This window comes from Mandrillus leucophaeus, unplaced genomic scaffold (assembly GCF_000951045.1).
Source record: "Mandrillus leucophaeus isolate KB7577 unplaced genomic scaffold, Mleu.le_1.0 Scaffold57, whole genome shotgun sequence".
Taxonomy (NCBI): Eukaryota; Metazoa; Chordata; class Mammalia; order Primates; family Cercopithecidae; genus Mandrillus; species Mandrillus leucophaeus.
Genome location: NW_012106141.1, coordinates 4,064,398 through 4,087,871, shown reverse-complemented (window position 1 = coordinate 4,087,871; position 23,474 = coordinate 4,064,398).

Sequence of the window (23,474 nt, the reverse complement as noted above, 5' to 3'; positions counted from 1 at the left end):
GTTACTAGCACACCAACTTGCTGTGTCCTGAGGGGAAATGGTTTTCTCTGTAGGAGGATAAGCTCTTAGTAGCATGAACCTGAACATAAATCAGAGATTCATTAGCTTCCGGGACTATCCTTTCTGTCATCCAGAGAAATATACTTTTTCATTTGCTTGCCACTAAAAGTTTAAAGAGATCCCAATTATTTTTATTTATTCATTCAAGTCAGCTAGCCTAAGATGGCCTTACTCAAAGTCTCAGAATAAAATTTTTAAAAAAATCACAAGAATAACAGCTGCTGTACAGTTTCCTAGCAAAGGTAGGTTATCTTTATCTGTAAAACATACTCAATTTAACTATTACATATGATTGACATTGTGGTAATACTTAACTGTTTTTATAAAAGTCTTCAGTGTGGTCTGTCCTTTGACCTTGCAGCCTGAATATCCTCATTTTATTGGACATTGGAGAGGAAGCTCTTAGAAAGGGCAGTGTTTTGTCTGTTGTCATAGAGTTAATCAGTGGTGAAGCCAGAATTCAAATCCCAGCCACGGATCTGTTTCTTATCATGAAGTCGAGGTGCTTGGCATTATCCAGTGTTCTGTATCCTCCTACATATTTGAATTTCCTGGGGAGATTTTTAAAAATACAAATTCCTGGACTCATCACTCCCAGAGATTCTGAGTCCTTAGGTCTGGGGCAGGGCCAGGAATCATTTTTCTAAAAGCTCCCTGGGTGATTCTACCATGCAGCGGAGGGGTTCTCCATTGCAGTTTCCCTCGGCAGAGAGGAAACAATATGCAATTAGCCACTAATCAAGAGAAGGAGCAATTTAGCTCATAAGATAGACAAGAATGATGTCTTTGTTTTGCTGTCCTGCCATGTCGTTATAAAAAAATCATGGGAGTTTAGAAGTCATTGCAGAGAAATTTAGCTTTTTATTAAGAATTATGGGATGGCAGAGCTTCTAGGCTCCCTGAGGGAATAAATCTGCCCACTTTTGGCTGGCACATGACTCCTTTAACAGCTGTGTGTGGTCAGCAGTTTACCTTACAATTACCTTATCTTGACCTATCTCCTTTTGATGATGCAAAAGGATGTTAATCAAGGTTGACTCTTTTTTGGTTCATCCTAAGAATTGACCCCAGTCAGTGAATCTCTGCTCTTTGTTTAAAGTTTTGAAGCACAAAGTTTTGACTGTTCCATTTATCTTTTCTGCTTCATCTGCAAAGGGATTGGCACGTCTCCAGGTCTCCAACTGTGTGGCTACTTCTCGCGCTCACATCTCGGAAAAGCGATGGAATTCTCTGTTGTACGCACATCAGCAATGTTTGGTCATGAATAAGCTTCTTTGGACGTTAGTAGTGCCTCTTCATCGAGTCTGTGTATATTTTTTAACCAGTGCTGATGCTTGATTTGTCATTCCTTGTCTCTGCTGCCTCAGACAGGCCTCCTCGGGATTCTAGTCCTATGTTGTTTGTCTCTATTCATGTGCACCATTATGGTGTAACTGCCCACATTTTAAATAATTGGCTTCGAGGAGGTGAGAGACACACAGGCAAAATTAAGCCCAGTCTTTCAGACTCACCTGCCGGTGTTGGAGTTGCAGCACAAGCTGGGTATTCTGAGCTAAAATACTTCATCTCTTTGAGCCTCAATTTCCTCATTTGGTTTCAGGATGAAATAAAGCAATTTATGTTAAGTCTCTGGCACACTATGGGTGCTCCATCAATGTTAGTCTATTTTTCTTGGTTTTTCTAAATTTGATATTACACGATTCAAATCACTACTTAGATAAACCTGACTGTGTTATCTTTGTTCTCATTAAAGAGATCTGGTTACCCAACAATGCAGTTTCCTGAGCTCTGTATATTCTATCCAGAAACTACCCAGAATGTGGACAACCTTTAAAACTGCAAATCACCTGGGAAGGGGAACAGTATTTATTAATACTCCCCCTACCCCATAAAACAAAACCAAAAGATATCATCCGTGCGCGTGCACACACACACACAATACTCAGTGCACTGTGCTACTAGGGACTTTCCTCACAAAAACTTCATGAGGTAGGCAGCATTAATATTCTAACCTTATAGATTTGGATTTGAGACTTAGAGGATCTAACTTGCCCACGGATACACAGCCACTAATTAGTAAAGTTGGAATTCCAACCCTTATCTGTCTGATTCCAAAAATGTTACCTCTTCAGTAGGCATCTTTTGGCTTTTTGGTAGGATATCTGTTCAGAGAATAGTAAAAGAGATACTTGAACTACAAAGTGCAATTCATCATCTGCTTTCACAAGCTCCAACATTTGCATGAAATATTTGGATAGGGTGAGGTATGACAACTTTGGGGCTGTGGGTGATTTGGTTCGTAACTGTGTGTTTATGTGTGTGTTGGCATGGGTGTGTGTCTGCAGCATGAGTGTAATTATAAAACCCACTCACAAAACTCCTCACACTAAGTGGCAGAACTCTGCATGTTGAGAAACCACAAGTCTTTAAGTAAGAAATGTCTCACAGGAGTCAAATTTTATCAACCAAACATCTGTGTGGCTAATCAAGGAGCTACAAGGCCACACTTAGTCAACAGGAAGATTCCCTATAGAAAGACATCACTAAAAGCAGTGCCATATGATTTATTTGCTATAACTCAATTTCCATCTGTCTCATAAAATGGACTGTGTACACACTGCACTCCAGGCATCCAGCCAGGGCGGAAACATACCAAGGAGCAGAAAACCTTCTCCTCCCTCGGGCTGTTGGTGACATGCTCTGCTAAGAACCAGGCATGGCCAGGGTGGCCTACGAGGAAATGCCTTGGACTGCCTCGCCAAGACTTCATACCTTTGGGAGTTGGTTGGATCATGGGCCTTTGAACAAGGTTCTGTAGCAGTAATGGGGCCAGGTGGGTTTTAAACATTCTGCTTTTCTTGGAGATTCCTTTGACTCACATTTGCAGACTCCAGATGGTAATTTTGCCAGTTTAGGCAAGATGCTGTTCATAGTCCCTTACATTTCTTATGTAAATAAAGAATGAGCCAAATAAATACTTTCCTGCTATTGTGTGTTGAAGAAAATCAGGTGAAACTGAAGCCCGTTCATATTCTGTAAACAGTATACAAAATGTAGGGATGCTTAAGACTGAGTAAAAACCAATGTGATCCCCTAAAACCATGCCATTGCATAAGAACCAAAGAACTTCTAGAGCCTTCTGAAAATTAATGATTATTCTAGACAATATTAACCTTTATTTTTTGTAGGTAACAGAAACCTCATCTATTTTGTTTCAAAAGCTTCCTTGTTTAGGTTACTGTAATATCCTCAACAGCTTTGAAGAAAGAGATTTTAAGAAACTATTTCTGTAGGAAAATTTCCTCCCTTGGCATTCCTTTTTGTTAGGCAGACCTATCCTATAGAAAGTCAACATTGTGACACATTTGCTGTGGAGAGGGAGAAAACGAAGTCAAGGAGAGGGTACCCTCATACAGGGTTATATGTTCTCCCTCCAGGACCTAGTGATGATATGGTTTGTCTGTGTTTGCACCCAAATCTCATCTGGAATTGTAGATCCCATAATTCTCTCGTGTTGTGAGAGGGACCCAGTGGGAAATAATTGAATCATGGAGGCGGTTTCACCCACACTATTCTTGTGGTGGTGAATAAGTCTCATGAGATCTGATGGTTTTATAAGGGGAAATCCCTTTTGCTTGATTCTCATTCTCTCTTGCCTGCTGCCATGTAAGATGTGCATTTCACCCTCCATCATAATTGTGAGGCATCCCCAGCCACGTGGAACTGTGAGTCCAATAAACCTCTTTTACTTTATAAATTACCCAGTCTTAGGTGTGTCTTTATCAGCAGCGTGAAAACGAACTATTATACAGAACATTTCTGACGTACACTGTAGCCTAGCTCTGTGAATTAGGGAAATTATTTAAAGACTCAGAGACTTAATTCCCTAACCCATGAAATTAAAATAATACTATATATCTTTTGGGTTTCTCTTGATGGATGACAGGAAATTACAGAAAATCATGTTGTTATTCTAATATGCTGAGTAGACAGGGTTCATTAAATATTACTTACATCTGAATCTGAATGTCAAAGTGTAATGCTGGAATGAGAAATGCAAGAAGACAATTCTTGCTTTTTGGGGTTGGAGTATCTGCTGGGTGAGGAGGGCACTTCCTCATTAAATTACTCAGCAAACTTCACTGAGAGCCCATTGTGTTCCAGGCACAATGCTGGGTGCTGAGGAGAGGGATGAAGAAAAGAATCTCAGCTCACATGGAGCTCATGGTCTGGTTGGGGAGAGGGACATTTAAATAAATAAATCACTGTCTGGTGCTGAGTGCAGCAACTGAATCATGTACAGGGTAGAGAGATAACACAAAGAAAGCAAGGTCGACAATGTAAGGCCATGGGTTCAATCTGGTCTGCTGTCTGTTTTTGTAAATGAAGTTTTATTGGAACACAGCCTGCTCATTCATTTGCCTATTGTCTGTGATGACTTTTACCCTTATGGTGAGTGTGGCTGGTTCTGCTCTAACGATGCACATGCATTTCTGAAAATCACCACACTATACACAATTGTGCAATAAAAAACACAAGGCCTATGGGGGAAATGGCACTGGGCACAGCACTCAAGAACTTGGCCAGTGACACATAAAAAATGGATAACCTGAAAAAGATGACAACATATTTCTGCACATGTAAAATGGTTAAGAAACATATAACAATACTACCACAAATATGCCCGCTTGCCTTGAAAAAGCCCTGGCGTTAGCCTGTAGAAGTGGGAGTGAGAAGGGCTGCAGCCTGGTCAGAGGGGGTTATCTGGAATCCTAAGGAAAGTTGTAGCAGTAGATATGCATGGTGTGGCTTATACACTCATGTTGAAGTGAGAGTGGATGGCAGTTGTTTAATGGGTGTGCGTGTGTGTGTATGTGTGTGCATTGTATAATTTCTTATGTGTCTTGTTACAGATGTGTTCAGTTTTTTTGCTTTTACTCAGCGTTTCTCATGGAGGAAATTGCACATAAGCAAACGTGAAATTCATGTCATGCTCGTATTGTTCCCTAATATATTAATCATATTGGAGAAATACACATTTCTAAACAAGTGTTAGAGCAGAATTGATTGTTGTTGCAACAGAGACCATATGGCCCACAAATTCTGAAACGCATACTATCTGGTCCTTTCGAGAAAATGCTTGCTGACCGCTGGCAGAGAGGAAGGAGGGGTCAACTCTGAGGGAACAGGAAGGCTGCCAGAGGGTGCTGTGTCTGAACTGTGTTTAGAAGGTTGAAGAAGGCAAGTTTGAGAGGTAACACAAAGGATTGGGAACATTTTGCCATTTTTATTGTTACTTCCTCTCCCATGCATATATCTACATTCACTTGTCCTCACTTTCTTTCCCAAGAGTATAGCTCTTCCAACTTTTATATAGAGTGAACCAGGATGCAATACAGTCGGCCTTATAGGTGAGAAAATGCTCCTGTGATTTAGGAGCACTCAAAATGCTGAAAAAACCCTCCTCTCATCAGCACGTATCTAGGAATGGCACAGGCCCTGGCTAGGCCATCCCTTCCACGTGAAAAAGCAGTGGTTCACTAGGAGAGGCAGCAGAATGGCCCATCAGTGGGTTACTAGGATACCACGTGGTGTCCCTGTCTACAATCCTCTTTGTGAGGTCCAACTCCTCCCTGGGGTCTGGCCTCATCAGAGTTTTCATCCCTATTTTCCTAAATCATACTGAACTCTTTTCTATTTCCATATGAGAGTTATGAGTCAGAACAGAGATACGCAAAACCATTTCAAATAATTAGCTGGTTTCCAGATCAGCAAAATCAGTAGGAGGTGATTAAAATAACTGACCTCAGGAAAAAAACCAGAGATGACATTGATGGGAAGGAGGTGTGTTAGTCAACCACAAAGAAAAGGAGAGAGGACATTTTGGTCCATCTCTCTAAGGCCTCTGTTCTTATCAGAGGAAACAAAGGCATATCAGACTACCTCAGTTTAATGTCAGAAAACAATCTTGTTACATAACTCTCCTTGATCTGCTTTCATGTTCAAGCATCATCTTTTTAATTATAATTTGCCTTCAGGGAAAACATATGATGGCCGTACTAATTTACTCTAATCCAAGTTACTGCTCATAGGAAACAATACATTGATCATCTGGTGTTATACATCAGGCTCCTAAGTATGGTTGGTTAGGGTCTACCCTGAGTGCCAGCTCTGTTCTCAGGCTCCAGAATATAATAAATCCAGTTTCTGGATTAGCAGAGTGGAAGACTGGATTGAGCTCCAGTAAATATAGCAACATAATGTTCATTCCCTATGAGCCTCTACCCTGCTTGCACTGTTCTTTCCATCAACTGTGTATCTTCAAGCCTTGCCTGAGGGTCAAGCCCAACACATGTTGTGTTTTATGACACTCTCTTTTTCCCTCGCAGACAATACTGTTCTCACTGGCCTGTGAGACCCCATTGCACATTATTTATACAAACCTGTTCAGAACACTTGTAACATTTTATCTTGCACTACAGTTATTTGCCCATGGGCTATTTTTGCCTAAACTTGAAATTCTGAGAAAGCAGAGTTTCTTTGTGTTCCCTGTTGTACCCAGCACAATAAAATGCTTAATGAACTAGTAGCATCCTGACAGCATTGGTAGGCACAGCAGTTATGGTGCGCATGCATGTGTGTGTGTGTGGGGCGGGGGGGAGAGGTTTCATCTGGAGCAAAGGGACTTCGCTGAGGAAGGATACCCCCAGTTAAAATGTCATGGGGGTGGCAGAGGAAAAGCTGGATAGTCAAGCATAGAATGAGAGCCCAGGTCTCTGAGTAAGAGCTCCCATTGCAGACGCTGTTTTGAGTACTCTGCACACACACCATCTCTTCAATCCTCTTAAGGATCCTGGATACTGGTGAGGTTTACTCTCCCAGTTTTACAGCTGAGGAAACTCAGGGAGATTAAGCAATTTCCTCAGCATTAAGTAACTAGTAGCTAGGCTGTCTGTATGCTTCATCCTCTTAACCACCATGCAAAAGCTTCTTGCCAAGCCTGGCCTTAGACCAGCTCCATATAAAGGGAGGGTGGTTTAACCAGCACCGATCAATGAGTCACTAGCACGAGAATACAAAGGAAGGGATTCTGGGCTTCAGACTCTCTGTCCAGTGCATCGCCAATGGTTCTTTTGTGAGGTGTGTCCTGCAAGATGACCTTGGGGCCTGAGCCATATCTGTGTGCCACCCTTCCTTCCTTCCTTCTTTCCTTCCTTCCTTCCTTCCTTCCTTCCTTCCTTTCTTCCTTCCTTCCTTCCTTCCTTCCTTCCTTCCTTTTCCCTTCGTCTTCTACCCTTTCTCTCTCCCTCTGTCCACTCATTACCTCTCTCTCTTTCCCTAAGCCCCTTCCTCCCTTCCTCTTCTCCTTCCCCTTCTTCTCTCTATTTACCTTTTCCCTTTTCAGAGTAAACAAACCAAGTAGCAATTAGTAAAATGCCTGATGATTTAATAGTGATAGGTTTTTGGTTTATGTTATTTTAAAGTTTTCTGCTGATTATTATGAGCTCTGGTGACGAGATTAATTCAGCCACCATGATTTGTTTCCTTGCCTTGACTTCATAAAAATCACAGGGATACAATAATATAGTTATACATCCCTTGGGCTCGAAAATGCCCAGTAATTACAAGTGATTCACGAGAACAGCTTAACTTGTAAGGGATTGTATTGTGCTCTATAGTAAGCAGTCATTTATTAAGTTTAAAAATGCCTTTAGAAAGGATATAATGGGATCATCAATTAAAAGTAGGTTTGGAAAAAACTCCGGGGCTGTCTGTTGTAATTCTTCTTCACCCAAACTCTCCTTTTCAAGGCTGCCAAGTTGCATATGGGGTGTGGAATGCCTGTTCTCCTTTCCTAATGTTTCCTGATGCCACCTAGGAGCATGGTGCAGCCCCGCTCAGTGCCAAGTGAGGTTCAGATGGCCAGGACTTCCAGAGTTGAGGCACTGCAGTTCTCCTTCACAGCTTGGCTATCCATCATTTGATTAGAGTGAGGTTACCCGGGTGACACGTCCTGGCAGTGGAGAAGCACTGGCCGGGCCTCCTCAGGCAGCTGGGTTGCTGTCCACGTTACTAATGCTCAGCCCTGCCACTAACAGATGGCCGAGAGTGACCTTCCAGGGGAACTCGGCTCTTTTGTAGCAACTGGTGCTTCCAACACATGACTTCTAAAAGTTCTTCTTTGTCTCTGGCACCTTCCAAGTTCCATTGGGTGGCTTGTTTCCTCTCTTCTTCTGCAGAACAAAACATGAAAAGCATATGCTCCACGCTTCCTTTCTTGGTAACCTCTCATCCCTTTCCTCTCCCCAGACTTGATTTCCAGCTGAAGTCCTTGTTTCTTCCTGGAAAAGGCTAAGTCTATGCCATGATCTGCTCATTGCATCCTCTGGCCTCTCCTGCTTTCTCTTGCCTCTCCTTGCTAGTGCTTTCCTGGGAGGCAGCCTGCTTCTTCTCGCAGCCAATCCTTCCATTGATGTCTATATCCTATGGTTTCCTGAGGAACCTTGTCATTCCCTATCTGCTGCCTGGCCATACAGCCTCTTCATAGATCCACTTCTTCTATCTTGAAACACTCTTTCACTTAACACTATGTATCTGGTAAGTATTGGCTGATTCCCATCTCTCCGTATGTATCAGATGCTTTCATTTTCCTACCTCTTATTTCCTCCAAAGTTCTTGCAGTCTGGTTCTATCCCCAATATTCCACCAAAAACTGCAGTCAAATTGGCCTTTCTCTCTCTCCCTTTTAGACAAATTCTCAGCTCTTTCCTGAGCCATTCTTCTTGATTCGTTCTATATCAGACACATAGATACTATCCCTACTCCTCTCATGATTTAAAACTCATTTTCCACCTGGTTTCTAGGCAATCTGTCCTCAAAATCCTTCATACTCTTTCATCCTTGTTGATTGTTTTTTGAAATAGTTATAATTTATCCTGTATTTTTAATGACCACCATTTGTTCTATCCTATCTACATTATTCTATCTCTTACCAGACCCCAATTATACTAACTCTATTTTGATCTTTCAATTCCTGCACTCTTCTCTTATGCATGATGTTTATTTTTACTTTTCTGACTTGGCTTGTAAGTTTATGCATTCAGAAATATCCATTGAGCACCTACTGTGTGCCAGTCACTGCACTAGTGATAGGGATAAAATAGTGAGTAAAACAAATCAGTTCCTGCCTTCATGAAGATTATGGTTTGTTAGGGAAGACCAATAATCACACAAATGAAAATCGAATTTGCAAATGTAGTTAGGGCTTTGAAGGGGAGGACCACAGTACCCTGAGAAAATATCACGGGTGGGGCAGTAAGGACAGAGGGAGGAAACTAATTAGGGATGTCAGAAGGGAAACGAGTTGAAATATGAAGGCTGGTTAGATGTTAACTAGTTGCAGAGGCTAAATGAAGGGTTTTCTGAGCAGCAGAAAGAGCATGTGCAAAGGCCCTGTGGTGAAAGAGATCAAGGAACTTGGTGTCAGAAAAAGCCAGGGGTGGGCAGAGATCTGAACATGCAGGGTTTGCAGACCACCCTGCTAATGAGGGAGTTTTAAAAAGGGTGGAGGAGGGGAGCATGGTCCCACTGATGTTTTGAGAAGATCCTGTTTATTTAGCCTGATTTCACGCAGCCAACTCCCTCTCATGGAGCACACATTTTTGAGATGTGCCAGGGAAGAGAGTTGGCTGGACTAGATTGTGAACTCCAAATCTGTGGAGAGTTTTCAATGAAGATGCATAAGGCCCTAGGGAACAGGCCTAACAGATGTTATCAGTAAGGCAGGAGGAGGAGAAGAGCTTTAGTTTAGCCACATTCCTCTGGGGACCTCTCTGACTTGGCTTCTCTGGCTGAGTTACATTGCCCTGATCTGATACTCAAGAGCAACAGCTGGCACTGAGGGAAGGAGGCAGTGGTGGCTGTGTGCAGGTTGCTGTGGATAATTGGAGGTAAAAAAGGAAAAGTGGCTCACCTAATTGTATTCTAAATTACATCCATTGTTCAATTTCTTAAAAGTACTTGATGCATTTAAGAAGGAAAGTCCTTTCTGGAGTGGGGGATCGATGAGGGGCAGAAGGAGGGAATGGATGCATAGGTACTCTTATCACATTACTCAGGGCATTGTAAGTGCAGATTTGAGTGGCTTGCTCAATTACTTTCACTGTGTGCATGCTAACGGTAATAAACTTGGAAAACTGAAACACATGAGTCTATAGTAATTGTTTTTTAGATAGTGTAATAATTCATGATAATTGCTTGCAAAGCATTTTCCCCCTCCTTGTCTACAGGGGTAAATACATTAAAGCCGCGCGTTCTTGTATACTATTTTACAATCTATTAGCATAATAACCCATTGTAAAATAAGCCCTGCTGCTGTGGGAAAGTGTGTGATATTGGTCCATTAGACACCTTTATTCTTATACACAAGCAACTAATGGCACTATTTATGGGCTCACGTTAGTTTTGTATATGCTTGTTACCAACTAATAGATTCAGAGCATGAAGTACTGTTTGATAAAAGTTATCCAACACTAACAATCCACCATGACTCTAGCCTTTTGCTTGCTTGAAAATTGCTTTTAGCCCCATGTGAATGGGAAAGTCATCTTGATAAATTTAGCTGCAAGCCAAGCTATAACCAATGTTCACAGAATGTAATCAAATTAGATCTTAAAGCCTTTAATTTCATCATTAGCATGTATTATTTCTTCCCCAAACCTTGTAATTAAATAGCATATTAGGAATAGATAATTTTTTCCCTTTTATACATTTATTAGGTATCTGGGGTTAAATTTGGATCTCTGTTATGATACACATCTGCTTATTCTTAAATTAGGATAGCTTTAATGATACCTGAAGAATTAGAAAAGTAATTGGTTAATGAAACTAAGGGAATTTGTGGCAAATAAGATATCATTATGTTTACCCGAGCACTGTTATAATCTGAGAGTTGTATAATTAGCCAAATTATACAGAGGGAAATTAGACACTCATTATTTACTTTTCTTGGACATTCTGTGGCTTTGTGCAAAAATTTTCACTACACACATGAGATTAATTGTTCTTGATGTTTACACCTGGTTTATCACAAGTCAAGAATTTCAGATAAATGCTCTTTTCTTACTCCCAGTTAGTAGTAAGAAATCTGAGGCTTTGTGATTACTGCAGGAGCTATTGCTGTGGAGAATGGAGGTTGCATGGGCTGTACACACAGGCAGAACAGTGAATTCAATGACTGTTGACACACAGAAAATCCCCTTTTGTGGCCCAGTGGACTGGTCTGTGTCTCTGGGAAGGGTTCTGGTCTAGGTCAATTTAACTTTCTCCCCTTTAACTCATTCTTCTTCCCATCTCCAACAGAGCTTGCTGCTGGGTTTAGCTAAATAAATTCCCAAGCAGCTGGTAGTTCAGTGTTTCCCAATCCTGGCTGCATATGAGAATCACCCAGGGAGCTTTAAAAATCGCAGATGTCTGACCCTACCCCCAGAGATTTCAGGGCAATGTGATACCAGGGTTGAACTGACTGCAGAGGCAAAAACAGGGTTGGAAGATAGGAGTCTTGGGGAATGCTGTCCCACTCTTGGCCCCAGAGCCACACCTGCCGGGAATTTGGGATTGCAGCACGCTTTTCCATTGAGCTGAGACTCACCTTCTAGAAGCTGCTGCTGACTGATCAAACCTGACATACAAAATGAAGCAAATATGTCATCCCTGGCTTAAGGTGTTACTCTACAGGCACTCTAGATAGAGAATTCACTCATTCCTTTGGCAAATATTTAATGAACACATACTTGCTGGGTGCCAGGCACTCCTGTAAAGTCTAGAGATACAAGAGTAAAGAAAACAGACATTTTTTGGGGAACCTAGTTGGGGAAATTTAAAAAAAGAGAAATAAAGAAAATGCATACAATATAGAAATCTCTTCCTAGGGAGGTAGCAGTGATGAAGCTAAGACAGAGAATGGCAATTTCAAGTCTTGCAAAGACTCTCTCACAGAGGTGGATCCTCCTTGTTGGAAAAGGCTCTGATACAAGCCAACTGAATCCGAGGAAATCATAGTAGACAGTCAGGGGCTGAATCTTCCCTCTCTCATCTTGCCTTTTCATTTGCAATGTTAAGTTTTTATCCTGCTTGTGACATGAGGACGTTGGTATAATTGGCCTTCCCTGGAACTGGTCCTTTGCTGTGTCCACCTGATGGCTGCTTTAGGTATTGGTCGTCTTCATGCCTGGGGTCTCCCATGTCCCTCTCTGCTTGGTGGCCAGCTGGTTTTCAACTGTGTCTTCAGAGCAGCCACCTGAAAAAGGACCTTAGATTATAAAATACTCCCTCCTTCTTATTATTCCTCTGTCCCCAGCCCCCAGCAGAGTGGAAGCCCCTAGACTCAGCTTCCTCTGCCAGAGGATTCCCTGCAAAGCACAGGCTGTACATGGGAGTAAAATAATGATGTTTTGAAGGACTTCCTTTCTACTCCTGCAAGGGAAGCTCTCGGTGCCAAATTGTTGACACTGCCTCATTCTCTCTGCCACGCTGAATAAATATATTTAAAATGGGATTCATTTGTGAGTCCTTGGCTTGATTTATAATACATTTTCTATCCAGATATGTGCTGCTACTGTTTATCTCCACAAAATAAACATTAAAATTGCATTTGAACCTCATATTAAATTTATATTCGTGCTATTACAATTTTATTTCTGTCGAGCGATATTCACTTTTCAGACATAAGGCAGAAATAAGAGCACATAGGCAAATAAAAGTAGTTATTATTATTTCATTTTCTCCTAAGTTTTTCCTTAACATGTTACTCACAGCCTGCTCCTTTTCTCACACACAATCTATATAGTAAATACTGGGGAGATGAATAGGGGCTGCTTGATTTTTGCAGTGTATCTAGGTGAGCAGTTTCTATTAATAAAGTGTTTTCCATTACTTGAGACCCAGACAGGAGCAGTGGGTCTTTTGTCATGTGCAGTTGTTGGGTGTCCAGTGGTGTCAGAGGCCCACAGTTGGTAGAACATGGCTTCAGGCTTGTATTTCCAGTGGTAGGAATGGTTACTGCCAATGGTCATACACTCTTTAACTAGTTGCTCAAAGCTAGAGTCCAGTTTTGTGTCCAAAACGATACTCCAGCCTGGTTATCACACTGTTCCTTAAAACCATCCTGCAATGTCACACTTTAGCCTATAGCAGCAGTAATAATAATAATGATAATAACAATAATAATGGTGAGTAGACATTATTATTTTTGGAAATTTGATTGTAGAAGTAGTGTGGGGGAAAGGTAATATAATTATTTGCAAATTGCAACAAGCTTCTATCTTTAAAAATGGACACTATTCTAACTTTAGGGTAATTCAGTAGTAGAACTTTGATATTCTTTTCTTTTTATTTTGCTCTACAAAATTGGATATTAATGATCTTTTTAAGAGAATTTGGTAATATAACCAAATTTCTTTTTTCTTTTTTTGGTATTTTTTTCTTTTCTTGCTCTACAAAATTGGATATTATGATCACCTTAATTTTTTCATTCTAAAAGATGAAAAATTGTATATTGTTAAAGTGTGCATTTTCCTCCTTCATACTGATATTGATCATATTCAGTGATTAACTTTGGACAGTATGGTCCAAAAAGCTGGCTATCCCTAAGGGTTGATTTTCACGTTTTATTTGCTTGTTGTTTATTTAATGCAAGTAATTTAGTCAGAATAATGCCAAAAGGAGTAATGCTTCTTGCCTTTAGTGGGCTGCTTGATAGCCTCTAGTGAATAATATTAAAAACGAGGATGATCACAAGTACTGTGTAATGAGTGTACAAGTACTATGATAACCAGTTCACATGATTACTTATTTCACTCTCACAGTAAACCTACGAGCTAGGTGCTGTCATCATATCCATTTTACAGATGAGAAAACTGAGGCTGAGGTAAATTAATGTGTTCAGGGTTGTCTTGGTGACTCAGTGGTAGAACTGAGATTTCGATGCAGATCTGTATCATTCCCACCTCAACGTTCTCACTCAGTATCCTTTATTCCCTGTAAGAAGATTTTACAAAATGTGGGAGATAAAGTTGATAAGAATTTTTAGCGGTTTCACCAACAGTAGCCAAAGGACAGTAAGGTAAAAAGGAGAGTTAGGTTTCAGTTTGGTCTTACTCACTCACTACTTTTGTGTTCTCAAACAAGCAGCTTCACAGTTTGGGGTCTTAATATCTTCATCTAAAAAACAGGGCTAATGGTACCTAACTTGAATGAGATGATGGGAAAGCATTTTATAATTAAAGATACTCTGTGAATGGGTTTCATCAGCAGGCTGCAAATTCTCTCCTTGGTTCTATCTTATTCAATGTTTTCATTATCTTAAAGACATGTAGGTCATAATCAACACATTTCTGGTACACTCCTGGGAAGGATAACTAATTTGTTAAGTGAGGTAATCAGGACATATAACAATATCTGTAGGCTGAACTAACAGATTAAGTCCCTCAAGATAAAATTGAACCACTTTAGAAAGTCACATAAAAGACAATGGTAGTCAGTTCATTCCGAACTAACACGTAACATTGATTGAGCACTTACCACATGCCAGGTACTATTTTAAGCTCTTTACATGAGTTATATAATCTGCACAGCAACTATCTGGAGTAGGCGCTGGACATAGTCTCCCTTTACAGGTAAGAAAATTGAGTTGCAGAGAGACTTTTTCCCCCCAAAGTCACACAGCTGGTTAATGGAGAAGACAGCCTATGAGCCCAGGCAATTTGGACTGTTTAATGCTACCCCATAGTGCACTGTTCAAAAAGCTAACACAGTTTTTGGCCATGTCAATAGAAATATTGCATCCAGGTGAGACTTAATAAGAGTCTCAGCCAACATCCCTGTGGATGTTCCACAGATTTTAAACTGTTATATCCAGGTATTGAGGAATGCTGACAAACCAGAGAGCAAATAGGAAAGGATCATCAGGATGATGTCATCTAAAGGGATGTCTGGGGGACTTGAAAATGTCGAGATTGGAGAAGAGGACATATGGTGAGACAGCCATCTTCAAATATTTACCATCTAGAAGTTAGAATTGGATTCCTGTGAACCCCGGAGAGCAGCCCCAAGTATTTGAATGGACAATGGAGGGAGGCAGTTTCTGTACAATACAAGTAAGACCTGTCTGAAGGTGAAATCTGCCCACCAGTAGAATGGACCTCTGCCAAAATGTAAGTGCCCAGTTGTAGAACGTTTTCAAGCTGAAAACGCTTGTGTGGCTTTCCATCAGGAAAGCTGAGCTGATGGGGGATTTCTACATTGGTGGAAAAATTCACTGGATGACTTCTAAAGTCCTTTCCAACTTTAAGATTCTACTACTTCATTCATCAGGTATTGTGCCTCCTACTTTATCCTTAAAAACAGACATTTCTCTTTAAGGTATCACGAAAGGGTTAATGATTAACTGGATTTAAGGTTTGTATGTTTCACTGATGAAGCAGCTTGGGGCAGGAGTCAACACCTGAACCAAGCCGACTCAATCAGATTCTCTCTCTCAGAATGTGGTACCAGTGGTCTTTCTGGAGCTAGGATGTACTGGAGCTGTGGAGTGGGGCAGTCACTTTCGTGCTGTAGTGGGGAGACTGAAAACACCAATGGGCAAAAGAAAAGATAAAGCAAATGCAAATAAAGAATACGGAAATATGAAATCATGTGATCCAAGGGAGGGAAAGAGAGAAAGTGAGAGATGATGAGGTTGGCTATTTTGGTTCCCATTGGCTGGCAAATTCTAACTTCCCATCCACCAAGCTTGGGTGAACTTGCTGCTTCTGGGTTCAAGGAGACAGCAGTGGATGCCCCAAGTTAGTTCTGTTTATTTTGCTTCAGTCTGAATAGGTTTCTATAATGTGCCACCCAAAGTTTTTAACTTTGGACAATTCTTTTTAGATAGAGTGACTCTTCTTTCTTTTGTGTAAAAAAAACTTACTTTTACTGTCTTCAATTGGCTGCTTAATAGTGGCAAGTCATTACAGGTACACATTTTCCCCCAAGATATAATGGTTATAATTAAGTGATTCAAAAGTACTTTAGTGCAGAAGGGCCAGGGCTATCCAAATGTCAGACTAAATTATAAAGTGAGCAGAACTAAAATGCCACAGGATGTAACCATCCATAATTTATGAGTAGCAGAATCAGATCAGTCCATAAAATGAACTGGAATAATTTTTTCATGGTTTCATATATTTTTTTAAAAGATATGACTCAGTAGCAGTGAAACACTGAAGATTAATAAAGTTGCAAAAGAGTAAAGCATTCTTACCATATCCCTGGGACCCCCTGTTTTTGATGGTGTACTGGGGGAAATGTCATTAGGTGAGGCACTGCTTTATCAGCCTGTGGGAATCTGAGCCGTGAATATTTTAGGTGGGGCATCGGTTCTCAGGAGGCTCCCAGGCTGCTGTTTTTGCCATGGAAGAAATCTCATGGGTCTTCCAGGAGAGATACTCTCTGAGATGTGGATGGTTAAGAGAAATCCTCATAGGCTCCTGGAGCTGTCTCCTGCTTGCCAAGAATAAATCCAAACTCAAGATTGTTTGGAATGGGCCTATGTGACAGAAACATTTGCAATCATGTCACTGAAAATGTTTGTTTTCCTGGGTCTACATGGCAAATAGGATACAGATCAGTGAGCAAAGAAATGGTTTGCTGAGTGGGTTGGACATCACTGATGAAATGTTTGCTGGAAGCGTGTACCATGAGTCTTGCTTCAGCACCCCGTCCAGGGGAGTTGCCATGCTGCCTGGCAGCATTGCCAGCCTCAGTACTTATGAGAAACGAGCTGAAGTATTTGTCATCATTAAGGCTGTAGATTGTTTTCGAGGAGTGTTAAACCTTCCAACCATATTGTAGCTCATGGAGTTTAATCCACATCTCTCTCAAAGTTTGGATCAGATACAGGGCAGCTATTCTTGACATTTATGGAATAAATACGTTCCAGGGAATGGCCAGTAAAGTGCATTGTATAAAGTAAATCACATTTCCCCATTGATCTACTTTATGAAACTAGAGACATACACTCTGGAAACAAATCCATTAAATGTTTGGTGAGGAGATAGCCTAGGTGGCCCCCATTGGAGTCTCTCAGTGAACTCCTCTAAATGTCATCATTGACAAATGCCTGCAGAAGATAGTTCCCTCTTAGTGCCTTGATTTTCCTCTATGTAGGTTCCCTGCACAAGGAAACTAGACACTGGGCATCAGCTCTGTGCTCCACATACTACAGGATTCTCTTCCCAGCTAGGAATATCCTTATGCTATACTCATGCTTTTAATCCCCTCTTTCACCTTTAATCTGCTGTGCTCATGATTTTAATCCTTTCTTAATTATATCCTTTAACAAGCCTGGACACGATATCATACACAAGTTCAAATGTCTAAAAACATTATAGCTGTGATAATAGGATGCAAGTTGGGAACCCCAGTGTGTATACAGGTTCCAAAAAATGCATTTGTTTTAAAATGAAGGAGCAACATAGGAAAATAACACATGGGAGATATAGTTATAAATAACTAAATAAATCTCCCAGATTAAAATTATACATATTCACAAGATGTTATGAATGAACTGAGGACAAGTGAGTTAGAATGCACTAAAATAACAGTTTTCTCTCCACAAAATTACATGAAACAATATATTTACTTTTCAACACTTTATTTTGAGTCTAGGTGATATGGTTTGGCTGTGTCCCGATCCAAATGTCTTCTTGAATTGTAGCTCCTGTAATCCCCACATGTTGTGGGAGGGAGTCAGTGGGAGGTAATTGAATCACGGAGGTGGCTTTTTCTGTGCTGTTCTTGTGATGGTGAGTAAGTCTTACCAAATTTGATGGTTTTATAAAGGGGAGCTCCCCTGAACATACTCTCTTGCCTGCCACCATGTAAGATATGCCTTTGCTCCTCCTTCACCTTCCGCCATGATTGTGAGAAATCCCCAGTCACGTGGAGCTCTAAGTCCATTAAGCCTCTTTTTCTTTATAAATTATCTAGTCTTGGGTATTTCTTCATAGCAGTATGGAAGTGGACTAATACACTAGATAAACATGAGTCACTAATTGTCCTTTGGTTGGTGAAATTGATCTTTTCTTCATGGTTGATTGGGAAGGGAGAGAGGAGTTGACCTGTTGAAGTTCATGCTTGGAGCTTCTGTTTGGGTAGGAGCAGCAGCACAATATTTCCTTGCCTGTGAGGGAAAGTGAATATTTTGAGAAGTGGGAAAAAATAACTTTTGGTGTTAGCTAGATTCCTCAGAGCCATAATGCCTAGGTTTTCTTTTTTTTTTAAATTTAATTTTATTTATTTATTTATTTAATTTATTTATTTTTGAGACAGTCTCACTGTGGTGCCCAGGCTGGAGTACAGTGGTGTGACCTTGGCTCACTGCAGCCTCTGCCTCTTGGATTCAAGTGATTCTCCTGCCTCTCAGCCTCCTGAGTAGCTGGGATTATAGGTGCCCACCACCACATCCAGCTAATTTTTCTGTTTTTAGTAGAGATGGGGTTTTACCATGTTTGCTAGGCTGGTCTCAAACTACTGACCTCAAGTGATTTGCCTGCCTCGGCCTCCTGAAGTGCTGGGATTATAGGCATGATCTACCACACCTGGCCTGTTTTTCTGAATTTTAATAAGTGGCATTAGGCTTCGTTCAATTTCTCTATTATCAATTTTTATTATATATATCCAGTGAGAATGATTTAATTTCTATGGTTACAGAGACTTAGCACTTCACAAACTTAGTTAAACTTGTTATAATGTACCTGGCTGTCCCCATGACTCCATTTCCACTGCAGGTTGTGTCATGCCCTGTGTGTATGGCACATGGTGGATTTCTCAGTGTAGAAAACATCTATTGCTGTTCTCTTCTTGGTTTCGCTGTCAGCTCTGGGACAAAGAGGTCCTTGGCCCCAAATTGTGCTTACTTTTCTAATAACAAATATTGCTTACATTTATTTAGGGCCCACCATGTGCCAGACACTGTGTTAAGCACTTTGCTGGCATTATCTAATCAATTATCTAACCGACTTACTGCCATGTCACAGATGGAGAACCAAAGGTGAATTAGCACACACTCAAGCCTACACAGACAGTGGCAAGAAGCCAGAAGTTAGAACGTGAGACCAAGTCAGTCCTTGATAGGGCTCACGCTTATCACTCTTCTTCTTGACTACCTCTCTCTGGTTGTCATTTTATTTAAACTACTTTTTAAAGACATGATTGACATACAGAAAGCTATACACATGTAATGTATACAGCCTGAATGAGTCTGGAGATAAATGCAGTTGGTCCTTTGTGTCTGTGGGTTCCACATCTGAGGATTCAACCAACTGCTGATCAAAAAGATTTGGGGAAAAAAGCCATCTGTACTGAACACATACAGTTTTTTTCCTCTCAGTATTTCCTGAAGAATACGGTATGACCACCATTTACCTAGAATTATGGCGTATTAGGTATTGTAAGTAATGTAGAGATGATTTAAAGTACATGAGAGGATGTGCATTGGTTATATGCAAATACTATGCCATTTTATATGAGGGACTTGGATTTTGGTATCCATGAGAGATCCTGGAACCAATCTCTTGTGGATATCAAGGGATAACTGAAACTATCACCACAATCTATGCCATAAACGTATCCTTCACCTTCAAGAATTTCCTTCCTTCCACCCTCCTTATTTATTTATTTTTATTTAGTCATTTATTTATTTAGATCTTGTTCTGCCACCCAGGCTGGAGTACAATGGAGCAATTATAGTTCACTGCAGCCTTGACCTCCTGGACTCAAGTGATCCTCCCACCTCAGCCTCCCAAAGTGCTGGGAATACAGAGACGAGCCACTGTGTCCAGCTGCTCCTTATGTATTATTATTTTCTTATGTGTGTGTTAAAAATGCCTAACATAATATTTACTTTCTTAGAACATTTTAAAGAATACAACAGAGTATTGTTAACTGTAGGCACTATGCCATAGACCTCTAGACCTTACCCGTCTCATAAAACAGAAACACTGTGCCCTTTGACTGCAAACTCCCTGCTCCCCACGAACAAAGCCCTGGAAACCACCCACCATTTCCACTCTTTGTTTCTGTGAGTTTGACTATTTCTGACTCATCATATGAGTGATATCATGCAGCATATGTCTTTCTGCGTCTGGCTTATTTCACTTAGCATGATGTCCTCCAGGTTAATCCACTATTGTCACAAATGGCAGGATATCCTTCTTTTAAAAAAACTGAGTAATATTCACTGTACGTATATATCACAGTTTCTGTATCTATTCATCAGTGGACATTTAGGTTGTTTATGTGTCTTGGCTATTGTAAATAATGCTGCAGCGAACATGGGCGTGCAGATATCTGTTTAATGTGCTGATTTCAGTTGCTTTGGATGTATTTCAGAAGTGAGAGTGCAGGGTTTATATGGCAGTTCTATTTTTAGTTTTTGGAGGAATCTTCATACTATTTTCCTTAGTGGCTATACCAATTTACATTCCTACCAACAGTGTTGGAGGATTCCCTTTTCTCCACATTCTCACCAACATTTGTTATCTTTTGTTTTTTGGGTAATAGCCATCCTGGTTTGGTTACCATTTAATACCAGAGCTATTAGACCTACATCGCATCAAATGGGCACACTGCAAACTGTCAAAATAAACATTTGATCAAGAAGTTTGCTGAAGGAATTTTGATAGCGTATAAACCTTAGCCAGGTTGAAGTTTCTGTGCTTCAAGAAACAAAGAACATTGTAGATTTTTTCCTTAACAGACTTTATGATAAGCCTGTCATGTATCATTGACCTAAGCGAGGACAATTGCAACCCAGAGGGAAACTTTTGTTTCTAGGATATTCTATAAATAACCTATTTGATTAATGGCTCTGTCCATGGAGAACAGAAGCCTACTTTATGGCTGAAGACAGGGATACAGCTCTTACCCTCACTTCCCACGCATTTCCCAAACTGGCCCACTTACCCTGAATCACCTACTTACTTTGATTTTTCATTTAACCTTTATGTATCTCTGGGATTTAATTTATTCAGGGTATATAACCTCAGCTCATGAGATGTTTTTTGCCCAAAGCAGGACAGAGGTATTCATTTCTCTCAGAAAAAAATCTTGGTGACTATTGTACTGTAGTTTAAGGTATTTACAAGTCTTTGAGATAAACGCTCAATCAGAACATGGCAAGAAAAGTCATCTTTAGGCTCAGTGTCCCTGTTACTATCATTACATCACTAAGTTAATCAGTTCAGAGCATGAGGAAACTCTAGGGGGAGACCCCATGCCTCTATGTGATGCAGTATTAACTCAACAGGCCAGATAAATACCTACCAGTTTGGGGCAGAAAAAAAGGAAATTAAGTTAATTTTTCTCTTCATTTAAAAAATTGACTCTGGGAGCTTCAAGGAGATTTTTCCTTAGACAAAATGGACTCTGTTCCCAATTTTGAGACAAGAACTCATCAGCTGAGACATGGTAACAGAGTCTTCCAAACAGGTTAATGGGCAGAGTTTACTTGCTCAAAGGGTTTTCATTATGTTGTTCAAACCTAAAAACTTAAAAAAAAAATTTTTTTTTCAAGTACAGTGTTGTAGATTGCAAAACAAAAAAAATACAGCCACAGATTCCTTTCATCCCTGAGTACATCTACCTTTGCAATGTGAAGTGGCTGCCCTTCCTGTCAAGACTTCGAGTCATTCTCCCTATTCAATCTGACTGGCCTTGAGGCTTTTCGGACCAGCAGAATGGGGCAGAAGTGGTGACATAGGAATTTTGAGTCTAGGCTTCAGGAGGTCTTGCAGTTAATCTTCTCATGCCCTTGCTGTCCTGAGACCTCCATGTAAAGAGGCCTGGGCTAGCCTCCTTGAGGGTGAGAGACCACATGGAGCAGAGACATCCCATCTTAGGCTCCATAAATCAATCAGCCTGCCCACAGCCCATTCGTATGAGTGAGACTGCCTGGGACTGCTAGCTCCAGTTGACCCAGAATCACCCAGTTAATCCACAGACTTGTGAGCAATGAGAAAATTGCTTTAAAGCTTTAATTTGGGTATGCTTTTATGCACGAATAGATAATGGTTATATATAGGATCAGCCTATAGGCATACAGACACTTTAAATAGGTAAATGTATTTCTGGGTGGTGCGATTGTAGGTAATTTTGTGTTTTAAAGATGTTATATATTTTCTAATAAATCTGCATAACTTTAATGTTAAGATTAATATTAGGCTGGGTGTGGTGGCTCATTACTGTAATCCCAGCACTTGGGAGGCTAAGGCAGGAGGATCACTTGAGCTCAGGAGTTGGAGACTAGCCTGGGCAAAATAGTGAGACCTTGTCTCTAAGAAAAGTTAAAAAATTAGCTAGGTGGTGGCATGCGCCTATAGTCCCAGCTACCCAGGAGGCTGATGTGAGAGGATTGCTTGAGCCCAGGAGGTCAAGGCTGCAGTGAGTTATAATCATGCCACTCCACTCCAGCCTAGGCAAGAGAGTGAGACCCGGTCTCTACATATATAATATAAATATATGTATATATATCATACATATATATCATATATAATAATATATACATATATGATATATATTATAATATACACATAAATACATATATAATATATACTAATTTTATTAAAATGACTATTGCAAACAGCTAGTTAATGAGTGAGCAACTCAGTCACTTTCCTTCGGGAGTCCCTAGAACAGTGTGTTCCGGCTGTCAGTTGCTGTCTAACAAACCACTCCAAAATTTAGTCACAGAAGACAAACAACCATCTTACTATGCTCATGATTTTGTGGATCAGGAATTCAGGCCGGACATAGTGAGAGCTCCTTGATCGCTGGGGTCTCAGCAGGGATACTCAAATGGCATGAGATGGCTGAGAGCTCCACTGGGGTCATGTGTCCAAGACTTTGATTATGGCTGTAAATGAGTTCCTTGCTTTTACACATTGTGTCTGGTGGAGCTTGAATGTTCAAGATGGCTTCTTCAGTCTCACTTCTGGTGCCTGGGCTGGGCTTGGTAGAAGATCTGGAGCTGGCCGGGAACCTATCTCTTTCTCTTTCTCCTCATAGTTTTTTCATATGTCCAGCTTGAGCAGCAAGGCAGTCTCAGAGCAGTTAAATTTCATACTTGGTGGCTAGCTTCACCCTGAGCAAACATTTCAAGAAGTGGAAGCTGCAAAGCTTCTTATGACCTATACTTGGAAGACCCAGAATATCATCCCAAAATCAAAGGCTTGAGCATTTCTCCTAAATGGGAGTAGTAGCAAAAATATTGTGGCAGTCTTTAATCTACCACAGTCTGCCCTCTGGCCACACATTATTTACACACGTTCCACATGCAAAATACACTCACTGTTCTCTAAGGAATCTCCCTGCCAAAT